This window comes from Dermacentor silvarum, chromosome 8 (assembly GCF_013339745.2).
Source record: "Dermacentor silvarum isolate Dsil-2018 chromosome 8, BIME_Dsil_1.4, whole genome shotgun sequence".
Classification (NCBI taxonomy): domain Eukaryota; kingdom Metazoa; phylum Arthropoda; class Arachnida; order Ixodida; family Ixodidae; genus Dermacentor; species Dermacentor silvarum.
In genome coordinates this window covers 170,044,744-170,069,682 of record NC_051161.1, presented here as the reverse complement: position 1 = coordinate 170,069,682, position 24,939 = coordinate 170,044,744, and the positions used below count along the sequence as shown (strand labels likewise).

The 24,939-nt window shown below is 45.9% G+C and overlaps 1 protein-coding gene across 2 annotated transcripts in view; it reads left to right on the top strand.

Moving 5' to 3' along the window:
* Window positions 1-9,589: 9,589 nt before the first annotated feature.
* Window positions 9,590-24,939, top strand: part of LOC125947610 (uncharacterized) — a 35,311-nt gene continuing 19,961 nt past the window's right edge. The window contains exon 1 of one of the 2 annotated variants that reach the window (XR_007468439.1): window positions 9,590-9,755. The gene's annotated coding sequence lies outside the window, so the exon portion shown is untranslated. The remainder of the gene's footprint in view (window positions 9,756-24,939) is intronic. The other variant, XM_049672754.1, reaches the window with a different exon arrangement.

Below are 24,939 nucleotides of genomic sequence, written 5' to 3'. Positions count from 1 at the left end.
CAGTGTTTAAGCGTAATCCGAAGGAGTTCCTGCGTCGTTTTGTGGCCGTCGACGAAACATGGATCCACTGGTACACACCAGAGACCAAAGAACAGTCGAAACAGTGGACTGCACCCGGAGAACTTGCTCCGAAGAAGGCGAAGACTGTCGCATCGGCCGGAAAGGTGATGGCCACAATTTTCTGGGATTATCAAGGTGTGATCTTCGTCGACTACCTTGAGAAAGGCAAAACGGTGACAGGACCCTACTACGCCGAATTGCGAAAAAAACGGCCACATTTGGTGAAGAAAAAGGTGCTCTTCCACCATGACAACGCGCCAGCTCACACCTGCGCCGTCGCCACGGCCAAGTTGGTCGAACTGGGCTACGAAGTGGTGCCCCATCCAGCGTATTATCCAGATTTGGCCCCGAGTGATTTCTTCTTGTTTCCCAACTTGAAAAAGTCACTCGCGGGACAAAAATTTCAGTCGAATGAGGAAGTTATCGCCGACACAGAAGCCTACTTGGAAGTTGCAGGATCGCTGGATCAAGTGTATAGACCTTTTCACAAACCGACGTTTGAGCAGCGCCATTGGCCGACACGGGCGACGTCTAGCGTCAGAACATGTTATGCAGCCATTTTGGACTGTGCGCCTTGCGAGAGCAGGCCGGCCGCACTTGGGTTGTGTGATCTTCGCCGCGTATTATTTCGATTGTTTTCTTCCGTTTCGCTTGTCTTGTGCCGCTTGACTTGTTACATGTTTCACGTGCTCGCGTGAGCGCTCAGTGTAGTGTGCCATGGAACAGCAAGCCCAGCCAGTGGATGTGGTGTTTCGTTGTCGGTAGCGGCGGCAGCCGCGTCTGCTTCGTCGAGACCTGGCGTGCTAATCAGCGGTATATTTCATTGTTATTGCTGGGCACATGTGACAGTATCGTCGATTGAATCTGATCACCATTACGTTTCGCGGTTGAGGGTTGCCTCATTAGCGAAAGCAGGCGCGTACGTAGCTGTCGGGCAATGCTTAGAACCAGGCGCCGGCGGCCCGACGACGCGTGGCAGTGGTTGGTAGATATGCGGCGGTTACTCCATACGCTTCCGACGCAACTGAACAGCTCAATCATGCAAAATTTATTGGATCTGGTGCGGTGCAGGGTGCTTATAACCAAATGTCAAAGCATAAGCGTGCGATCGAGCAGCGCGGTACCTGCAGCGAACCGACGCGCGACAGTGATCACAGATGCCAGCGCAACTGATACAGCCTAGGTGCTCGATTTTTATTTTTAGTATTTATTTATTTATTTATTTATACATACTGTCAATGCCAATAGGGATTATAACAGGACTTGTTATAAAGATATATTTGTTTACCTATTTTTTACGTTTGTTTACCCAAAATGGCTTTTCTTTCGAATGTCTGAATTTGGAACAAGCTTCGCCCACGGTGAACCTTAACGTAGATCGTGCGCGAAGTTTGTATTGAAGATACGGCGTACGGCAAGAATTGTTCGTGTGAACTATCTCTGAAGCGAAATAAGCCAATAATATTGCAGCGTTAGGGCCATCTCTGCTCTTTCTCTTGTTTCCCTTACACCGTCTCACTGTGCTATGTTCATAATAAAGTAATGTCGATTCTTAACAATTGTCGAATAAATACATATGCATATGACTGTAAACCACTACTGACCGTGAGTGAAAAGCGCTTAGTGTCATCGAAGCGGTCACTGCACGCACGTAAGTATTTCACTTGATCGACTGTGCAAATAATTTTTTTTTCGTAACTGTTATTCTTGCAAGCATGACGTTATTGTCCGCGTACCCATGCGAATACCGTTTTTTATGTTCTTACTTGCGCGGGCTAATTTAGCGCGTTTCTACGCCACGCACTGTTAGCCGATTACGGTTCCCGAACTCTAGCACTGGTGCTAGGCCGCGCTGATGAGGTTGATAGGTCCGTTTTTGCATTCTCTTGCTGCCCGAGCACATAGCCAACGCTCAAAGATGGGTGAGCTCGATGCAGCACCACACTGTTGAAAAGCGCGTTGAAGTTAATTACCTTTATGGGCAGGGCCGCGCAGGGTGCGTGTGAACGCAGAGACAATGTGTTAGTGGACACAGGGTCTGCATACATCTTCCATAGGACACGAGTTTTCCAGATCGTTGCGAAGTGTATTTACGGACTAGTTCTCTCGCAGAGTGTTCCAATTTGTCTTATACCGGTGTCACACGGCCACTTTTGATAGCGATCGAGACCGATCTGACCGGAATGTTCGACCGCGATTAGCTCCCTTCCGCAGATTGAGCAAAGAAGCCAATCGCGACCAAGTAATTTGACCCATATCGGGCTCGATCACGATCAAAAGTGCGCCGTGTGACCCCCGTATTAGGCACTGTAATGAAGTCGTGTTTGAAAGACTAACAAATGTAGCCTCTGCCACTATATATGAGAAAATATTGCATCGATGAGCTGACAATTCTCGCAACCTGTTGGGAAATGTGCCGAAAGGAGTTTGCCAAAATGCGTTATTTTACTTATGTGTGCATTGTTTCAGATTAGACTGAAATGCCAAGTCCTCAGTTGATGCAGGAAACCGGCGAAGCATGAACATACTACATCGCTGCAGTGGTCTCGCGGAGTGCTGTGTTGTGGACACACTTAATCCCCAAAATCGTTATTTTCCGCTGGTTGTTTGTGCACCCATAAACTGCATAGTGCTGGCCTGTAGCCTTTCGATGAGTATATATGCCATTATTTACGAGCATAAGTCATTCGTGACAAAAATAAACGGAAACATCGAAGGAAAGCTACCACTCCGCAATGCAAGCGCAAGGCAAGCTCACAGTCCAGACCGAACAGGCAACACTGACACATGCTCTCTACGCCAGACCGTCGGAAGCGCCCTCGTGAAAACGTCTATAGAGCTGAAAGGGGACTATGTTGAGACAAAGCGACACCATTCCAAAATTTTCGTTTTTCTTTTGAAGGTTAAGTACTTATCGGACCGCCCTCGTAAGTATAGCATAATAGATTAACATGTAGTTGCTTAGTATATGTCCTTAAATTCTGACAAATCTTTTCCATCCTCTTTGTTTAATGTGTTCGCATTCTGTGCAATTGGTACCAAATATGGTCGGATCAGTAGTGTCACAGCTGTAATTGCGCATCTGCACTTATGGCACGTATACATTGCTACGAGGCGCTGCAGTAGCGAACGGCATAAGTGTGGTTTCTGAACCACGAACAGAAAATTACGAGCTGGGAGGTATGTAAGCAAAACCTCATCGATCTGTTCGACAAGCTCGTCATGCTGCGCAGAAGGAACCGAGTCCTGTGACGTACGTTCAGACGTGCTCGCGCTTTGTCGCAAAGTCGATGCCAGAAGCGGAAAAGGTTGCGCATATCCTCAAAGGTATCTATCGCGTATGATGCGTTTACACTCCTAGATTTTAAGAACTCCACAGTGCAAGACATCAATGAAAGTCGCCACATTACTCCGAACTTTACCCGAGACTTTAATGTGTCTGGGATAGACTCACCATCACTGTATCCAACTGGACGCAATATAAGGCATTATATATGCGATTCCCCCATTAGCACAGCACATTTTTTTTTATTTGACTCACACCGTGAACACGCCCACCCGCGAAGCCTTTATCCTGCACCTCATATTCATAGACACAACTAGCACAAAATGGTTACACCCACCCAAAAGCCTCTATCCTGGCCTCGTATTCATAGACGCACAAAAGCTGCAGTGGCATCGATTGACTATTTGATCACAAAGCTGCTTTGATTACGCTTCATGTCGCATGCGCACCTGAGAAGCCATCCTATAGAAACGTTCTTGATTTTTCCCGTGCGGACAACTATTATCGACATGCTTTCTTAATTGTTTGACGATTTCTTATCAAGTAGTAATTCTTGCGATGTTGACAGGCTGCTGGTAATGTTTTGTGGCACAGTAAAACATTGCATACATCATTACGTCCCCTACAGGTGTATAAAGCACAGCGGTCGAACACCTTGCTACACGCGAGAAATAATCCAGCTCATTCGCCGCACTAAGAGACACCGGAAGCTTTCCTTCTCCCGATGGCACCTGCCTACTGACGTCCCTATAAAAGCTACACTAAATGCTAAAATCACTGAGGCGGAACATTTCTACTTCAACAATACTCTGGTCACTTTCATGAAAGAAAATCCAGCCAAGTTTTGGCAAGCAGTTGTTCCTCCGGATCAGAAGCCCTCTTCGTTTATTCTCAATGGTGTGCCTTGCTCCAATTCTTCGGCCATTTCTCAGGTCTTCAGCCATCACTTCAAGCCCGTATTCACTTTGGTCGACGGAACCACTCCCCCTTTTAATAGCACCGCGCACTATTAGCCCCCTTCCCAACCCTGCAGATATATATAGCCTCTTCCGGTGTGCACAACCGTTTGCTAAATTTAGACCGTATCCACAGGATCAGTCTCCTGTGGATACGGCCTCCGTATCCACAGGAGACTGATCCTCGTTTTCATTGGTCGGTTGAAAGTAACCTCGAAACGCCATTTTCCAGGGAATTCTCCGCTTCAAGGAACAGGGAAAACAAAGCCGCCATAGGCAATGCCGCCCTAGAGTACGCTTCGCATGCTGTCGCCCACGTTCGCCGCCCGCCTTGCGCACTGAGTTGGACAGCTGTGAAAGCGCTACGCCTAGGACCGCTTTGGACAAGTTTTTATGCACGACGTGGCACGGCGATGGTGGCACGACGTGCCGACACAATCACTCTATCGCTCTTTGCATGCTGCAGTGTACGCCACGGAGCAATAAGAATAGCTGTTATTGTTCCGCAACACTCCTGTAGCACATAACCGAAAACGATTGCTTCTAAAGATACCGTAATGCCACAAATGTCGTAAACTGAGCTCATATGGGATAAATAGTGCTGCGTGTTCCTCGCTATTTGTGTTGTTAGAATGGCCAAGCGGTGTAAAGCTCTCCGTTCAGGTTTTAGTGCGGTCTTCTGGGCGTATGTTCGAATCCCACTTTGGCTATTTTTTTTTTTTTCAATTTTGAAACGTTTTTTTTTTTTTTTTTTTGCATTTTGTATCAGGACTTATAAGTCGTCCGGCCGCCGACGATGCGAGCGTCCGCTCTTGCGCAAGCGGATACTCCTCGCGTTTGGACCCCGGTGCCACGGCGGAAGCCGTAGCAACACCCCAAATAAAAAAAAAATACTGCTCCAGTGAGATTGTATTTGGATCATCAAAACAGTTATGCGTTTATTTAGGAACAGTACAGATCCCTTCTCAGCAGCCACAGTTATGCCATTTTCGAATATTTAAGGGCACCAGTTGTACCTAGGCGTTCCCTATATTTTAGGCAGAGAAATACCCAATTGCCTAGCCTACTTGGTCACGTGACTTTTGCAACCACGTGACCTGAGGATCGGTCTCCTCCAAGGAGGTTATAAAAAAAACTTCTGGAGTGGAGATCCCCTATGCGCGCCCATGCGACCGGCTGAAGCCTGGGAAACCGGTTGGCGGCCATCTTGCTCCGGGCAAGAGCGAGCGCTACTTGCGCGCTGGTAGCGTAACCAGTGCGCTTTCGAGGTGGCATTTTATGATGAAAGCGAGAGAATTACTATGATTTATTTAGCGCAGATGTTTTTTAATGCAACATCCTTTTATGCATACCTCATGGTGGGGTGTCTGTCTCAAGGCCGTTTCAAAATCGTGTTGTTGACACGAAATGATCTCTTAGGATAAGAGGCGATAGTGCGCGCAAAACCACTATTAAGTATATAATAATAATTAGGCATGTGAACTGAAGTAAGAATGAATATGTAGAGGCAAATGAAGTGTATTAAGACTGCAATAATGTTGAATTAGGAGTAAATAATGGTGGATTAAAGGGGTTTAGCTGGGTGATAGGAGTAAGAACAAGCGGTGCCGGGTTAGTTGATGATGATGAGAAAGCCACATTTATCAGTCTAAAAGTGATTACGCAATTGAACTGAGTCGATAATGAGTGCACATTGAAGTGAATTAGGCGAACTTAGAGTGATATTTTGCTGAAAAACTTGTGACGAAAGAAAGTGACGAAGGGGTAAAAGAAGTGGAAAGCGGCCGTCGTATCATTGAGTTAGCGACGCTAGCGTTTCATGTCGCCTAGTTGTGTCATTAGGAATTCCCAGTAATCTTTGTCATGTCAGGTTAACGACACATGCACAAGGCAGTTGTTAATGCAAGAATACGTGGGCTGAAGCTGTAACGCCTTTTATGCGCATCAGCTTGGCACATTACCGAAGTGACATGAAGTACAAGGCGAAATCAGTAAAGTGGTAAATAAATTTTTATTATGTCCTGGCTATTTTGATAAAAATAAGCATAAAACAACATGGTGGAAGAAATAAATAAAATATTGCAAAACTACCTCGTAGATCACAGTGTATACTATAGGAAAGCAATACCAAACAGGCATACATAAAATTCAAACGCATCAAAACAAACATATTTTTGGCTGCATGCGCAAAAACAAAAAATTGCACCAATGCCCAAAATTAAAGGCACGCTGATAATGTCACTTCTCAAGGCGCACGGTTCAGTAACTGCGAATAATGGCTATTAAATTTTGTAAAGATCGTGAGTCCGCAATAGACGAATTTGTATGAACTCTGATTTGCATATAACTTAACACAACGGCATGCATCAGCAACTTGATCTCAAAAAACAGTAATATTCGCGATCCAACCTAAGGTAAATTACGCCGAGATAGGATACCTATGGCTCCACAAGAACTGTTGTTGCTCCAGGCACATGTCGTGTTGTTACACACACAACATGTGACTGGCAATACTTTTTATTTACCAGTTGCGTCAGTTATTTCTTGCTTGGACGCGAAACAGTTGCGTGCCAATATTTATGCACGCTTATAAACAGTCAACTTGTTAGACGCAGCTACGACGACCACCAGGTCTGAGAGCTGTATCATTTTATATAAATAAGTAGTAAATAATTCCTCTCGACAAGCCGAATCTCATATGTAAGCGCACCGAAAATATATACGAACAGCAAGCATTTGTTACGAACTCGCTTTTTATGCAGATGTGCGGGGAGCGCTGGAAAAATGGTTGGAATGCTGCCCTGTCGCAGCCTTGTCGTTTGACCAGACCTGTCAAAACAACCCTCTTCAAAGTCCGAATCTTATAGGCGCCCAGCCATCTCTGCGAACAGTAGGCTGCAATGCGTCACGCAGCGTTTTCTCTTTCGGGAACCTGTCGCACAAACATACGCAGAAAAAAGCTTGTTTCAGCCTATATTTGCCAGTTAAAAGCTAGATTTCAGGTACAACAGCGCTCCTCGACGGAGATAGTGCACAGCAATAGACGAGCGATTGAAGGCTTTTTCGCGCTACTTACACGTGAAACGTTACTCCTGACTTTTGCTTCGCACGATTCGTGCAGCCGAAGGCGACGCAGGCGTTCACCATCCCGTTCAGCAGAGCTTGGATGTTCTCTTACAAACGCAGAACTACCGCTCAGCAGAACCTAACTAAGCACTCAGAGTACATAAATGCCGCAACTGCCGAACTACCGCAAGGGCCGAAGCGGCGCAGCTGCGTTTTCTGCCCGGAGCAATATGGCGGTCGCCGGCGTCAGCCGCGGCGCGGCATCTCCACTCCAGAAGTTTTTTTATAACCTCCTAGGTCTCCTCTCTTTACCGCGACCAACGCCTCGTTGCCGCGACGCGTCGCACGCCGCTATGTCGTTCTGGATTGGCTAGGCATTTTTCTTGGCCGGCATTGGCTTGCCACACTCTTAATAAAAAATATTTTCGTTTTTTTGTTGAAAGAACATAGATTAAGTTTGTTTTAATTAATAATACAACGTAAGACAACCACTTCTTACAAGTACTTTTCTTTTTAATCTACGTTTTCACAAAACGCACTCGTAGTCTGTCGCCATGTTTTTTTTTTCTTTTTTTTTTTTTTTTTTTACTGCAAGTGCACTCTGTTTTCCCGTTTAGAACCGCGCAGCCTAAAGTGTCACTCAAGGTCCCGAAGTGCACTTCCCGTAAGTGCACTTAGCTTGCCCGCTTGACAGGGGTATTATTTATATTGATGATGTTGAGACCATTGCTGACTCTTCCATTAAAATAAGATTAAATGCCGATGAGTGCGTGCTTTATTTATTTATTTATTTAGTACATACTGCAGACCACATTGTGGTCCTTGCAGGACGGGCAGACATTGAATACAAGACATATACAAGATACGTTCGTATGCATTCATAAAATATAAAAAAACAGCATATATACATATATACACACACATTATATATATATATATATATATATATATATATATATATATAGACTTTACAATTATATATTGCTTGCCAGTGTATCCAACTGATCAACAGAAACTAAATGAGGCGATTTCACTCTTCTGTGACCGGAGCGGGAAATGGCAGATGGCTATTAATTTTAAGAAAACTGTATCAATGACTTCTACAAATAAGAAATAACCTCTAAGCTTTGCATATGGTTATAACTGTAACATGCTCGCCAGTACTAATGAATATAAATACTTAGGCGTAACCTTCACGGCTAACTTGAAATGGCACAGGCACATAGAGATAATCTGCGCGAAAGCACAGCGAAAGTTAGGCCACTTAAGGCGAACCCTTAAGAGATGCAAACTAACCGCCAACAAAAGCTTGGTAAGACCAATACTTGAATACGCGTCCACTGTCTGGTCCCCTCATCTAGTCTGTGATGTACACTCAGCCACAAAATATTGCGGGGCACACGCGAGCGCGTGGCGAAACGGTCCTCCTCGCCTACTGGCGGCTCACCCCTGGTGTCGAGACCGACGCTTGCGCGCATGCGCGTTCCTCCGTGACTGCAACCATGCATGTTTCTGCGCGTCTTCCTTGCGCGCCGGCGATATCCGAGTGTCGGTTATATTAACCATGGAGGTAAAAAAAAATTTTTTTCCTTCCTCCATGATATTAACACTATGCCGAGTGTAGCCGATTGGCTCTGTGGCGGCTACGACGGGCAAAACTATGTGTAGCTTCAGCTGGCGTGCGCCACACCGGTCGCTTTTTGTCGAGTCACGAGCGCGGATGCATATCGCCGGTCGCCAACGCAACAAGTCTTTTTTTTTTTTTTTTTTTTTTGCACTGCGCCTTTTCGAGGTTAATGTTCCTTCATAGGCGCCGACTAGGGGGGGCTCCGGGGCTCGAGCCCCCTCCAGAATTTTCCCGGGGGGGCTCAGCCCCCCCGGAGATCCCTAGTCTACTCACCCTCCCCCCCTCCCGCGCTCATAAAATGGCAGTACCGGAGTTCTGTTATCCACATAATTTGAGGATTCTCTTGTGTTGCCTCCACATTTGAACTTTTGTTGTGGCTAAAAGCTTACGGCACCATTGGTGGCGCGGATATGCACGGCTTTTAATTTATACTTTCGCTTTATTTCGGCAAATCCTAACAACAGAAGGACAAGCGCATTAGAAGCACTAGCGGCGGCTACTTCATCAGTGTTTCCTCTGAGGAAACTTGAGGATTGTAGTGTTCTTCGAGGTATTCAACGACTTCATCGTAAGTCAGGCTGTTAACCGACACGGTTGGAAGGCGCCCGCCGCCCTTGCAACATGCGCACGACATTATCGCTCAATGAAGACACCAGCAGAGCTCGGCGTTTGGCCGTGTCAGTAATTCCATTGGCCTCAAAATAAGCTTCCAGCCATATCCTGTACGTGCTCCAGCTGCTCACCGTCTCATCGAAAACCGGTGAGCGAGATGCGCCATGTTCGTCGCCACTGCTGTAGCGCGGGTAACAACAGCCCAGTGAACCATTAATGTACCATAGATGTCCATAGAACATCATGTTTGAGACATTGCACACATATTTCTCCAAACAACGTTACAAATACGTACCATGGATAATCTAAGTCCCATCCAGATCACGTTGCTCTAACGTTGAAAGGATGTCGCAGCTGGACATAAGTAACCTCTAATAGATGTTCTTTTTGGGGACGCAGGAGGTCCATAGAACATCTAGCGGATTTTTCCTGCTGACGCTATAATGAGCTGTATACCTGCGAGTGCCACAGTAGATGTACTATTGAATACAAATGAAATGCGAACAGCAGAGTGTGTGGCCAAAACGTAACTAAAAGCACAGTGTGTGGCGTCGGCCAGCGATGATTGTACACATGCATGTGGTTTCGATGCGGAGTGCGGAGCTGTTTGTCCTAGTGCGTATTACGTCACCTGTATTTTGTTGGAAGCTTGTATTCTCACCCCGCCATTGCAGTGCCATTCCTATCTGTGATTATCTGTGATTCCTATCGGTGGCTAGCACTGTTGTTGCGCATCCAATGCAATACATTTTTCGTACTATTCAAATTACAATTAGACACTGGCAGCTTTGATGGTGGTAACAAAAGCAAAGTAATGCACGTTAGCAAGCTGGGTGCATGCCAGCTATATCACGCTACAGATGTAGCGATGGTGCTAGTCACCATAACACTGTACTGCCAGGTGGGTATGGCAATGTCTGAGAAGAGATGAGAAAGCAACTTTCGGACAAAATACGGGTGACGTTTATCGCAATAGGGCGAGCAGCGCTGCACTCTTCCTCGAGAACTACATCCCCACGCACGTGCACAACGACTGGCCGATGACATGCACAGTATACCTTTAGTTATGCTTCGGCCACACACTCCGCCGTTCGCATTTAATTTGTCCTCGATGGTACATCTGCTGAGGCACACTAATGGCACAGTTACCCCCATTGTCGGCATGTATCTGGTGACTTTGCTTGAAATGTTTTGTTAACGTGTAAACGTGTGAATGTGAAAATATAAACTGCAACACTTAAGGTGAAATCCTTAGATGGCTCAATCGTCGAAAAATCCGATGTCCAGCGTCGCAGCACCAAAATTCAATGGCACCAAAATTGGGGATTGAACCCTCGACCTTTGGTGTTAATTAGGTCGAAGTGAATTAAAGTACAGTTCATTAAGATAGAGTTAATTGAGGCCCTCTAACCCACGGCCTTTGTTGGGAGTCGAAACCACTTGGATCCAAGCGGTTCGCCCATATCTCGAGATATGGGCGAACCGGCCACATCTCCAAATTATCTCCAAGTTGGATTCCAATTGACATGGTGAAGGTAGAGTCGAACCCACTACCTTGGGTGTTCATTAGAGCGAAGTTAGTTAAGGCAAGTTAATTACGGCAGAGTTAATTAAGGCACTCGAACTGTGATGGAAGTCGAACCCACGACTTTTGGTGTTAATTAGGACCAAGTTAATTAAGATACATTTAAGGCACTCAAACCCTCGACCTTTGGTGGGAGTAGAGCCCGCAGCCTGTAATTATGACGAAGTTAATTAAGGCACTCGAGCCCACAACTTTGGTAAGAGAAAACAACAGAAGTAAAAACTCATGCAAATGACAAATAATTTAATTAATGCTTCGTGAGTGTGCAGGCTTCTGCCTTCATCCTCTTCAGTGTTCGCTAAAGTGACTGTCAACTTTTATATATAGTTCTAGCGCTCATCAAAATGCAAAAACTGTGTTAAGAAAACCGTAAATCCGCATTTTTATCATTATGCATCATTAAAATCCAGCAACGGATAAATGAAAAATAGTGAGTTCAGTAAGCATTAGGTAAAGCACACCAGTGAAACTCACGTCATACCAATGTTACTTTTTTATTTATACAACTGATAAAGCTTTATTACAAAAATGATCGGCCCCCAGCCACGCACATAAATGAAATTATGCATTACATGTTCTCGCTGTATACAAACAGGTTAAACGCGGATCTCAAAAAAAAAAAAAAAAACGTAATCAAAAACAGACTTGAAAATTAAACTTGATCAAAACCCAAGTAACGATCGAGTAGGCACAAAATGACTAACGAGTAGGCACAAAATGACCTAGTAGGCACAGTGCCACAATTATAATTAAAAAGAATAAAACTGATTAGTAAGAGGTAGTATCGCATACTAATTAATGACCAAAAGTGCATGGCCTGCTTGCCAGCACCTGCTTCTGGGGCCACCGGATTCAAGATAGAAAGCCAGTACTTTCTAGCTGCATTGAAAAATATATGGTAAAATAAATTCCACGCAAGCAGAATCCAGAGATGGAATGTTCATCTTGATAGGCAACTTGGTCAGGCAGCTTCTCAGATCACAAAAGTGCCAATAACATAATGCTGCCAGAGACTTAGAGATAGGCATTGCAAATGAGAAATATCCCTGACACTTGAAGAGGAACGCTGGAAACCAAGCGATACAAACATGTGCGAAAATTAACCATCAAAACATTGCCTCCAGAACATTCCCGTAAGCGCTCCGCAAGGCGAACAAACGTACCACAAATAGCAGTCAGAAGCACAGCTCTAAATTTCAGCACGCAACTGTACAGTTCTGCCTAGTATATACGTACTTTGGCCATGGTCAACCGCACAAAAGTCGAAAAGACACAAATAAAGCACACGCTGCTCGCGCCCGGAACATTGCTGCGCACTTGCATCGAGGCGCGTGTTGCTGAATTGATATCAGTGGCGATGCGAAGTCAAAGCTATTGCGAGTTCAAGCTTATATTTTTCTTTATAAACTGTCGCAATACATCAGCAAGTTAAAGGTTACGTATTTTCAACAATGTACTAATAGATATAACTGAAAAATAAAGCATCTTTGTATGAGAAAGAAAATGACGTAACCGAGACCGAAAGCATAGCGAAAAAAAATGGCGAAAGTATTGGCTTTTGCGCGCGGTTACAGTGTACTAGAAGGGGGCAGTGGGCTTACTCAGCCGCTCCACTGACGCAGTCAGCATCGCATCCAAGAGGTGGCGCCACTGGCAACTTCAATGGAAGCTTTGATTGCAGAAGCGTTGATTTTCCTTGCGTTTCTGTCGGTTTCAGTTCGAAGCAGTTCACACTCTTATTTGTTTTTAATTTTGGCATACTTGACAGTCTTTACATGTCTTTAGCAAGCATTATATTTGTTTAGGCCACATAATAGAACCTTGTGGAAAAGGAAGACGGTAACTCTTGGGCAATTTGCTGCCTATCCTAACTCAGACCTTTTGTGCAAAGAGGTCGTCGCTGATGGATGTTGCTTATGCGGAAGGGGCCTTCGAATTTTCCGAATTACCGGGCAATCGTAAAAAAAATTTTAAAACGGTTTCATGCCGTGTCGACCTAATGTAAAATTTTGTCAGACAGAAAACCGTGCGTGCATACTTCCCAGCTGGGCTCAAAAAAAAAAATCAGGCATGCTAACCAGGTTTGTGCCTTTGCTTAGCCAAAATTAATATGTATATATGGCTTAAATATTTCATTGTTCCACTTTAGTTGTTCCATGCTTCACAGTAGCCTTCTGCGTTTATTATTAACCATCATTACGCCGGCACACATTTGTTAAATCAAATCAGGTTTGTTTTTTTTTTTTTCATAAAGAAATGGAGGGAAGCCTGAACAAAAAAGTGAAACCTAGTTCACATGACAAAGGCTCCGGCCTATGCTTATGTACAGTTATATAAGGGTAAGCAAAGTGAAGTTAACAGGGCTGTTGCTGACACAAAGCTTTTATTTGCAAGAAGTACAGCAAGCCATTGTTTTATGCACTTCAACTCATGTGCAACGGCTCAACTTCAGCTGCTTGGCCCTCTGCCGCTTTCCTGCCTTGTCACAGTTAACTCCTTTCACATAAAAGTGCAGACGTGTGACAATGTAAAAACTAATTATTTTAGCTGTGAGGCTAAGAGCGTGCACATTGCAGCCAACTTCGAGGGAAAGCTTACTCTTAACAACTTCCAGCATATCCATAACGCTGTCAGAGTGTAGCTCACTCTGGAAGAAGCATTCTGTGAAAAGATTCTCTAGAATTTTCACAAAGCCGTACAGCTGACTGGAGGGATAAAGGAGGCCTCCTCGGTCACAGAAGTTTGTTACCCGGGCAACTTGAAAACTTTCGCCTGGTGGCGTCACAGTGAGCAGCTTTATGCATTCTTGGCATTTTGTGCTGGAATTGACAATACACTTCCGCGCAACATAGCCCGCAATGTGGTAAGTGAGCCTCGAGTCGCTTCTGGCCACGTGCTGGTTATGGTCGTTTGAAACCCGCAGGCCCGTGCAATGCTGGGGCACCACGTTTTGTGTGGCCTCTGTGGCAGTAGCGCTAGCAGCAGTTTGACGGCACTCATTTCTGTCACCTGATGCTTCAAGAGAGTCAACTTCCAGTAAGGAGGCCAGTGTACATTCCTCGCAGTTTTCTTCGCTAACTGACCTAACTAGACCATAAAAAGAAAAACAATTCACAGTGATCGGGAACTGCGTTCGAGTTGAGCACAAAACGTGGCTCGAAATGGAGCTCGCATACTGCGCTCGTGTCGTCCAGGGGAGGTTCTATGGAGGTTCTGTTCCACATCTTTCAGCCTATTTTTATCCTTCGATCGGGACGCCAAACAAGGACAACTTCGGCCCATCCTTCACATAAACATAGCCTGTTTGGCACCCAGGCGCGTAACAGTGGTTTTGTCGATGCCGCGGCATGGCTCAGTAACTGCAAGGCATACTAATCTCTTGCAGGCTATGTGCGAAAAAAACACAGAAGGAAAAAAAAAAAAAAAACGCGCGACGACGTCCACAGAAAAAACAACGCAGCTCAGCAACTCCAACTAATATGATCGGGCACAGGGCGGCTACTGGGCAGCTGCGCCGTCGCACCCACGTTCCATTGAAACCGACGCCAGCGCCGCCGCTCGGGCTATCGGAGAAGCTCATATTTGCGCCATTCGTGGAGCCGCCGCATCGCATAGCCTCCGCCGGAGAGTAAGCCCACTGCCCCCTTCTAGTACACTGTAGCGCGGTGTCCGGCAGCAACGTTACTAGACCTCCAGCAGTGCGTGCAAAGGTCGTGCTAAATTGCAAAATAATCAGTTTAATGCTTTTGCTCTCCTAGCTTCCCATTGTTAGGCATTAGAGACAATTTGCTTGTATTTCTGCGGCATAGTGCGTGCATCGACTCATAACGCACAATGTACGATCAATGCACGAGAGCTTTGAATGTGCAAGATATGTCCAAATCATAAGGACATTCGACGTCCTCTGGATGACCCTTGACTGCCACGTACTAGTCGAACATACTATAGATGTAAACTGGACGTCGTTAGATGTCTTGGATATTTGGTCTTTTGTGGTACATCCAATGGATATTTGTGGTTCACTGGGAGACTCAGTAGGTGCAAGCAATGGAATGGTTTATTGAAGAAAGCGTGGCTGCTTTTATTCTCTGTGAATCAGCAAGAGCATGCGCACTTCGGATTGCGATAAACGGGCTTGCATTGCCGCGATACGGCATGGATTGTTTCAGGTTTTCCTTCTTTCCTCACACCACTGAACTTTGGAATAACCTTGCCGCGTCCTTGCGTGAATTGCCTCGTTTTCAACACTTGTGTACCCACTCCAGCTGCCATGTCTTGCTTATACAGGATGGCAGTATTTGTAAATAATACATAATAAAATCGGCGCAGACGTGGACGGAACACCTGTCATGACACTCATTCATACCGGCGCCCACGTATCGGTCATGAACTGAAACCTCCGTACTCGTCTGAAGAAAGTGCTTACACCTGCTCCGATCGCTGTAGTCCGCATAGCCGATGGTGCGACTCGGGCTGTTTCTGGATTGTGTACCGCCCGTGTCACTGTTGCCGGATGCCACACTTCAGTTTTGTTTTACGTCTTGGATCAGTGCCCACACGCAATCAATATCTTAGGACATGATTTTCTCTCGGCACATTCGGCTCTTATTGACTGCTTCGCGAGTGTTGTCCAGCTTGCCTTATAAGCCTCATGCTGTTGAGCCTTCTGATCCTGCGCCGAGTTGGCTGTGTTCAGCCGATTACATTCGCCTACCACATCTAGCCGTGACGTACTACGACGTCTCTCCTGACCCCCCTGTGGACAACGGCGATTACATCGTGTCGCCCAACACTACCGTCCTCTGTTCGCAGAATGTCGTGTTCCCGCACTGGGTCGTCAGTATCAAGGGCAATGCCGCATGTCTCCCTATTGTGAATTTTGGACTCAAGTGATACCCCAGGGTATCTCTTGCAACCCTAGCTCCAGCCTGCGACTTTCCTGTTTCCCTCTTAACTGATCCTGCACTGCCTCCTGCCGCTACTGATTCGGACCCCACGATGTTAGATAACATAATGAAGATGATCGCCACTGACCTTCCGGCCGGGACACGTTTCGTTGCCTACTCATGTCGTACCAGGACATTTTTGATCTCAATGAACGACCACTGGGCCAAACAACAGTTGTCGAGCGTCAGATCCACAAAAGCATGCCAAACCCATATCAGTGGAATCTCGTTGATACGATCGCGGCTAATACGAATTTCCAGATGATACGAATTTTTCTGTGGTCCCGGCCAAGCCCCATTACTTTGCAACGTGCTAGAGTACGGTTGTTACGAATCGATTTTCGACCCGCGTCGGTTGATACGAATAAACGCCGCCCCACCGACGGCCGAGAAAGAGAACAGCGCGCAGTCACGCGCTTTCTCCCTTTCTCTTTTGGTTCGGAGGCGCGGACGCGGCGCCGGACAGCGCGGAGGCCGCGACTGGGCGCGAAGAATCTGAAGCGGTGGCGCTTTTCTTCCTTTCGTGCTTTTCCCCCTTTTCTGCGGCCGCCCATCGGACGGAGTGGCTGCTGTGCTTCGGGCCGCGTTCTTTGTGTTTGCGCCATTTTGCCTAGTCGCAGCGAGCTCTGTCTACCGAGATACAATCTCGGCTGATTCGCGCGGCCGTACGCCGAGGCGCGGGATCCTTTGTTGGCGCGTCTTCCGTCGACTGCGTTATCGGTGCCGATCGCACAGGGCGATTGTCGGTTTCGCTGCCGGAGTCACACGGTGCAAGATAGCGCGGCACGTAATCCACGGTGCGAGGTAGTGTGGTACGTTCAGTCGGCTGCTCCTCCGCTTCTCCCGCTAATCGCCATATTTTTCTTGCCGTAGGAGGCTTGCGCTTCCGTATTCCGAAGGCGTGCTTCGTCCAAAATTTTTTCTCCAACTAGCGACGACCCATCACTAACCTGGGAGCTCTCAGTAATCCGAATTCTGCGTGTCAAGTGAAGACGCCGGCTTGGTTTACGAAGCAGACAACTGCGGTTGCCATCTTGCCCCTGCCACAGCAGCAACCAATGGAGAGACGCCTTTCAGCACGGCAGCCAATCGGAGGCTGCTTACATCGGAGGGTCCGTGTGACTACTTATCGCAGACCCGCGCTTCTTTTGAGTTTGCGCTTTTGAGTACACTATAGTTTGCGCGTTTGTTACAAGATGGCGACGACGGACGAATTGAGAAGCAGAACGGCGAAACTTTGAGCTTTCGAACGATACCAAGATGGCGGCGCTCGGTGGCGGGAAATACTAGATATGTCTCCGTGAATTGCGGTGATTTTGCGCGATTTAAAGCTGTTTTCTCGCCCTGCGCACTGACGAATAAATCTTTTTCGGCCACTTTTAGCGCGTTTTCAGCCAAACCATTTTGATGCAGCGTAGATTAGGCGTTGCAGATACCGAAACGCGTGGTTTTCAAAAATAAATTTTTCTCGCGATTTTCGCGATCTGATGCTCTCATCCCCCCCATAAATTAGCTAGTTTTGATTGTTTCGATGGTACGAATTTCGGCTAATACGAATATTTTTCCTGACCCCGTGAGATTCGTATCATCGAGATTCCAGTATACTGACGCCCCTATTGTGTCTCCAGACTCCTCGGCTGAGCGCCAAGGTATTCAGAAGGAAGTTGACAAAATGCTTGCCTGTGTTATCATCGACCCTTTTTCGAGCCCATGGGCATCTCCTGTTGTGCTCGTTAGAAAAAAGGACAACAGTTGGCGCTTCTGTATCGACTACCGGAATCTTAACCAAGTAACGAAAGGATGTGTACCCCTTACCTCGGATAGATGACTCCCTGACTGTCTCAGTGGTTCCAAGTATTTTTCTTCGATAGACATTCATTCTGGGTATTGGCAGATTGCAGTTGATGACATGGATCGTGAAAAGATAGCACTTATTACACCTGATGGGCTCTATCAGTTTAGGGTGATGCCATTCGGGCTATGCACTGCTCCCACTACATTCGAACGAATGATGGACGTCCTCCTTCACGGCTTGAAGTGGTCAATCGGCTTGTACTACCTGGTTGATGTCATTGTCTTTTCGCCGACTTTTGTCACGCATCTCGAGCATCTCTCGACAGTTATTTCAGTGTTCCGCAAGGCGAGACTTCAGCTTCATTCAACGAAATTTACTTCAGCCGCCGGCAACTTACTGTGCTCGGACACCTCGTCGACTCTTCCGGTGTTCGTCCCGATCTGGAGAAAGTTCGTGCAGTCAAGGATTTCCCTGTGCCAACCTGTGCAAACGACGTTTGCAGCTTTGTAGGCTTCTGCTCCTACTTCCGCAGATTAATGTGAAATGTTGCTAATGTTGCACGCCCTTAACGGAACTTCTTAAGAAAGATGCGACTTTTGTCTGGGGTCCCGAACAAGCTCGTGCATTCGCAGAGCTGACGATGCGACTCACGTTGCCACTAATTCTCAGCCACTTTGGCGTGTATGCTCCAACGGAAGTTCGCACCAACACCAGTGGCCACGGTATCGGCGCTGTTTTGGCATGACAGCACGGTTGCCACTGTGTCATTGCGTATGCTAGCCATCTCCTGTCACCAGCCGAACGCAATTACTCGATCACTGAACGTGAATGCCTCGCCCTCATTTGGGCAGCGGGTAAATTTTGCCCCTACCTGTATGGACGGCCTTTCACGGTTATCACCTGTCCACCACACCCTATGCTAGCTTTCAGCCTTAAAAGATCCAGCTGGATGTCTCGGTCAGTGGACTCTACAGCTCCAAGAGTACTCTTACACAGTGGTGTGTAAGACAGGCAGACTCCATGAGGACACCGATTGCTTGTCACGTTTTCCAGTAAACCCACCAAACCTTCCCTAGACTGGCGAGTCAACTTGTGTCCTCACACTTGCCGCGTTTGGTGACATCGCCGATGAGCAACGTGACTCTTACCTGAGAGACATCATTCTCAGCCCAATGGACCTGACCAGTTCCCCCTGTCTGTGTATGTTTGTGCTGCAAGATGGCATATTACAACATGCACCCTGATGGCCCCGAACCTGGCCGTGGTTGTTCCCAAGCATATGAGTGAGACTACTCACACAGTTGCATGATATTCCTACGGGTGGCCAGCTGGGAGTCTCAAAGATATATATGTGTTCATATATATATATATATATATATATATATGAACACACATATATATATATATAACACATAGGCGAACAAGTATAACACAAGTAGGCGAACACATATATATATATATGTGTTCGGCGTCGTTTCTTTTGATCCGGTATTTATTGTTCCGTTTGCCGTTACGTCGCCTCCTGTAAATCTTTTCAGCACCGCAAAAACCAGCAGCCCTACCAGCTAGCCGTCTTCAGCCCCTTGAAATACCATCTGAGTCATACTTTCAGGTTGGTCTTGATCTCCTTGGCCCTTTTCCTCTATCCCTTAGTGGGAACAAGTGAATAACAATTGCTACGGACTACACCACCCGTACACTGTCACGCGGGCTCTCTCTACCAGTTGTGCAACCGACGCCGCTGATTTCCTTCTTGAAGCTGTGATACTTCACCACGGCGCTCCCCGACAATTCCTTACCGACCGGGGCCGCTACTTTCTCTCATACGTTATCCAGGACATCTTGCACACCTGCGCTACAAAGCACAAATTTACAACGGCGCATCATCCTCAGGCCAACGGCCTCACAGAGCGGTTCATCAGAACTATCACACAAATGCTCGCTACGTACGTCTTTACCGACCACCGTGACTGGGATGCCGCTCTGCTGTTAGTCACATTCGCCTACAATACGTCCCGCCATGATTCTGCTGGTTTCTCTCCATTTTTTTCTTCTATGGACAACACCCTATACTACCGTTTGACACGATCCTCCCACCCGTTCTCGATACAATGTCAGAATGTGCCCGTGATGTCATATCTAGAGCTGCAGAGGCACGTGAGATTGCACGCCTGCGTCTGACCACCTCCCAGCAAAAGCAACTACGCTACTTTCTCTCACAGGTTGTCCAGGACATCTTGCACACCTGCGCTTGTCACCGTGATGCCCACTAGAAACGGAACTTTTGAAATAGTGCACCAACCCGCAAAGGGAGCGCGCTGCAGCTACTGAGCGCATGTAGCGGCAGGTTTAGGCAACAAACTACCATTTGCCACGTTTCGCTCTGACTATTCGTTGGCGAGCTACAGCCGCTGAAGTGAGCACATGAACAAGTTGTTCTTCGGATTGGTGCCAAAGTGACAACGAAAGAATTAGAAGAACAGTGTGTGTGTGTGAAGTTCTGCTACAAACTTGGGAGAGCTTTCACAGACATTTCAGTTGCTTAGTCAAGCATACGGGAGGACTGTATGACTCGCACGCAGTGCTATGATTGGTTCAAGCATTTTGAAGACGGAAGAATGTCGGTCGGTGATGATCCCAAGTCTGGACGACCTTCCATATCCACAGATGATGACCCCGTCTAGAGAGTTTGAACTGTGATTCATGGAAATCGTCGTTTGACTGTTTGAGAAGTCGCTGACGAAGTGGGTATCAGCGTAGGATCATGTCACGAAATTTTGAATGACAGACTTGGGATGTGTCGCGTCAGTGCAAAATTCATGCCGCGTTTGTTGACTGACGTGCAGAAGCAGACCCGCGTTGAAATCAGCCAGGAACTGCTCGCTGCTGCCAGTGACGATGAAAACGTTCTTAAGAACATAACAGGCGATGAGACATGAGTTTATGGCTATGATGTTGAAACGAAAGTGCGGTCATCGCAGTGGGTGGCCAAAGGTTCTCCTCATCCAAAAAAAAAGCACACGAGTCGGTCAAAAATGAAGGTGATGTTGGTTGTGTTTTTCGACTGCAAAGGCTTTGTCCATCAGGAATTTGTGTCACATGGTCAGACGGTAAACAAAGAAGTTTACCAGGGAATCCTAACACGTTTGAGAGATTCTGTGTGCAGTAAGGCCTGAATTGTGGGAAAATCAGACTTGGATGTTGCATCATGACAATGGCCCGGCTCACGCATCGCTCCTTGTCCGCAGCTACTTGGCGAAACACCACACTCCTGTTGTGCGCCACCCACCATATTCTCCGGACCTAGCCCCAGCAGACTTTTTTCTATTCCCCAAGCTGAAAACCACCTTGAAAGGACGTTGTTTGCAAACCGTAGAGGAGATCCAGGACAATGCGAGAAGAGACCTGCGTGCCATTCCAGAAAGTGCGTTCCAGGAGGCTTTCCAAAAATGGAAGAAAAGATGGGAAGAGTGCATTGCCAGTAGAGGGGACTACTTTGAAGGGGACATCACTTAATATGTTGTACCATAAGCAGTAAAGGTGCTATAGCAAAATTTCGGTTTCTTTCTGAACACACCTCATATCTGTCTTCTGCCTGTTGTATATATCCTGTAAATATATTGTCAAGCGTCTTTTCTCCTCGTAACAATATTGTCGTAGACGAAACTAAGGTTGATTTTGTGGACCAAACAGGACTTGGAATATTCTCGGCGCCTAGCGTTGTGTCCGATGCCTCTAAAAAGCACTGCAGCGAACTGGACCTCCTACGTTTCTATAGTAAATCGTGGACAAGTGGCATTACGTATAGTCAAGATTCTTTGTGCACAATTCGAGCAGGGAAAACTTTTTGTTTGCGAGGCAAGCATTCACTTAATACAGCGCTAGAAAGACAGGACTGTGATCTATCCCAAACTACCCAAAATGCGCGTGTCACAGAAACAAAAGCGTATATAAGCTGCATGCATGCACAAATAAGAATTTACATATTCTTTAAAGATTACTTTTGCACATTTTATCTTTAGGCGAAATAAATCCAGCACTGACAAGGTCGAGCGTCATACAGTTCTTACAAGGCATCAACAAGAAATAAGGAAATTTCTTGTATATTAACTGGTGCGTACTCCTTTATAAATTATTAGCATTTGTGATCCATCGGCGTTCCTTATATATCAGCCTGGTATGGAGGTATGTTCTCACGAACATACCTCCATACCTGGCGTATGAAAGTGAGTTCGCGAGAGCTTTCTGGGTTTGAATGAGCGAGTCTGAGTGAACCCGGCCGAGTAGAATTTCGGTGATTCCGAGTGAGCTCTAAGCAAAAAATATAATTTGCGAGTCTCGGTTGGTTGGTAACAACTTTATTGATAGTCCTGCAGAGCTTTTGCCAACGGGGTCTTAAGTAAGCTGTTTATTTTACTGACCTATGGTCGACCGCCTAAAAGCAAAGCAGTGTGACACACTTTGACAACGGGAATGGCACTAGACAACTAAGCTCGTGGGTCGAGCAAATGGTTCATTAGAAAACGGAAGGTAAAAAGTATGCTAGCCTTTTCAGGGCTAGAGGCAACTCTGGCGCTGCAATCGTTCAGCCACCATGTTGTGGATTCAGACATTCTTGTGGCTTCGTTTATTGCACATCATCTGGGCCTCAATGTCAAATACTTTTTAATGTAGAATGTAAGAACGCTGCAAGCACGCATAATCGCCACTAATTTCAGTGGTTCCGCTTGTCCATGGTTTGGGCTTCTGTGCTGGATGTCCCGTGTTTGAATTCTGCGGTCAGACAACTTTAAAAATGTTTAAGGAATGATTTGTAACGCAGAAATTTCTTAAAAATTATCACTTTGCAAAGTCGTGAAGCCATATAAAGCCATTGGATGGATGTCTCATTTTCCATTTAATTGCACAACACTTTGAGAAAAAAATCCGTTTATTCTTTCCTAACCAGCATGAATTTAGAAAAAGTCTTTCCTGTGAAACACAATTACTCGAGTTTACTAAAGACCTTCACGCAAGCATGGATGTTAATTCTCATACTGACTCTGCATTCATAAATTTTTCGAAGGCCTTTGACAGTGTTGCGCACGGTCGTCTGATTGCCAAACTATCTTGCCTTAACCTCGACTCCCTAACCGTCTGGTGGTTTCATAACTTCTCGTCATTCCGTAAACAGTTCACACTCATTGACAACTACTCTTCTGATACGTCTAATGTTGCGTTCAGTGTACCTCAGGGTGGCTTGCTGGGTCCACTTTTATTTCTCATTTTCATAAATGACCTTCCTTCGCGTATTTCATTGACAATTCGGTTGTATGCGGATGACTGCGTCATATACAGACAAATTCATGTGCATCATGACCACATCACTCAACAAAACCTTGATTGAATCTCCCATTGGTCTTCCTCATGGCAAATGACTTTAAATACAGAAAAATGCAAGTTGAATACCTTTAGTCGTAAACGTATCAATTCTTCATTTCACTACATGCTTAACAATCATTCTCTGCACATCCTCATATAAGTATCTAGGCGTCCATCTTACACCAACTCTCTCACGATCTACTCGGATGGAAGTGCTGCACCAACTTGCGCCAAAGCACTAACTTCGAATGAGGTCGCTGAATACTGCAGAATGTTCGTGTTGCTAGCCATGTGATGGCTAGCATTTAGCCCTAGAAGCTAAGCTAAAGCAATCCGCTTCAGCGTTGGCGTCTTTGGAGTGGATGCGTTCGGTGGCGCATTGTAACTTGGCCGCAAGAAAACGAAAATCCTTTGTGCTATATACAATGCATTACGAATGTTTTATATAAGTCTTATATTCGGACCAGCTACAGATGATTTGAACTGGCGCTCTTTTTATGGGGCAGTCGGGGAACGAGAGCCGTGCTCTCAGCAGATTGAATAAGTCGTATGGTCTGTCGTTATGCATTTTGGGGCTTGCTTGTATGCCCTATTGGTATATCTGCATCCATTAATAGTGAACACCATTGGTGTAATGTTAAATATATTTAACATTAATTGCATGTGCCGCAATGTCACTATCTATGGTCTACGCGCACAACATTTCGCCGATGCCATGCTTGTACGTGCTGAAACATGAAGTAAATACTATGCACTAACTGTTTGGCATGTGTTAAACGCCTAAGTGGTCAGCCAATACATTAGGTTCAATGGCAACAGGGAGGGATTCATCGCAACTATATGTAAAGTGGAATTACTAAGCAGGTACGTTTTACTGTAGTGCCATAGTTCAGAACTTCCTGCTTGACTAAATGGCCTTGGCAAGTTTACTTGGAAGCTTCTCTGCAGACCGCAGCAGCTCGTTTTTAATTTTTTTCCCTTTGATTTTCAATGAAATATTTATTCAGGCTCTATGATGCTGAAAATAGAGTTCTGCACTTGTTCGAATGGAAACGTGCAAAGAACAAAAATCAATGCAATGCTGCTGTATAGACATTATTTTGCATGTAAATATTACAAACAATGAATTGCTTTGACACTGGCTAAATTGGTATGTATAGTTGGCACAGCTAATGACAATTTAGTGCATCACAAAAACCTGAGTCATGTACAGCTTGAATAACTTCGATGAGTAATTTATTCCACTGATTTATTGTATGTGGAAAAAATTTATTTTGATAAGCAAAGGTTCGTGAAGCAAAGGTTTATTTTTAGTGGGTAGTCACAGCGTAGTGAAACAGACATCTGAGTGCGAAGATTATGATCTGTGTGGATTGCGCTGCTTTTTAAAAGCATGTCCCGCATGAATGAAAGTGGATGAAAGGTGCGTCGTGTAGACAGATCAGGCCAGTTAAACTGCTGCTTTATCTGTCGCGCTGTTTGGGAGTCTGTATGCATTAGTGGTATATCGGGCTGCACGGTTCTGTACTGCTTCAAGACTTTTTTCCAAGGATTGCGTATGCGGATCCCAAATTATGGATGGATATTCAAGTATTGGTCGAATGTTAATTTTGTAAAGTTACTTCTGCATTTTAATGCATAAAAC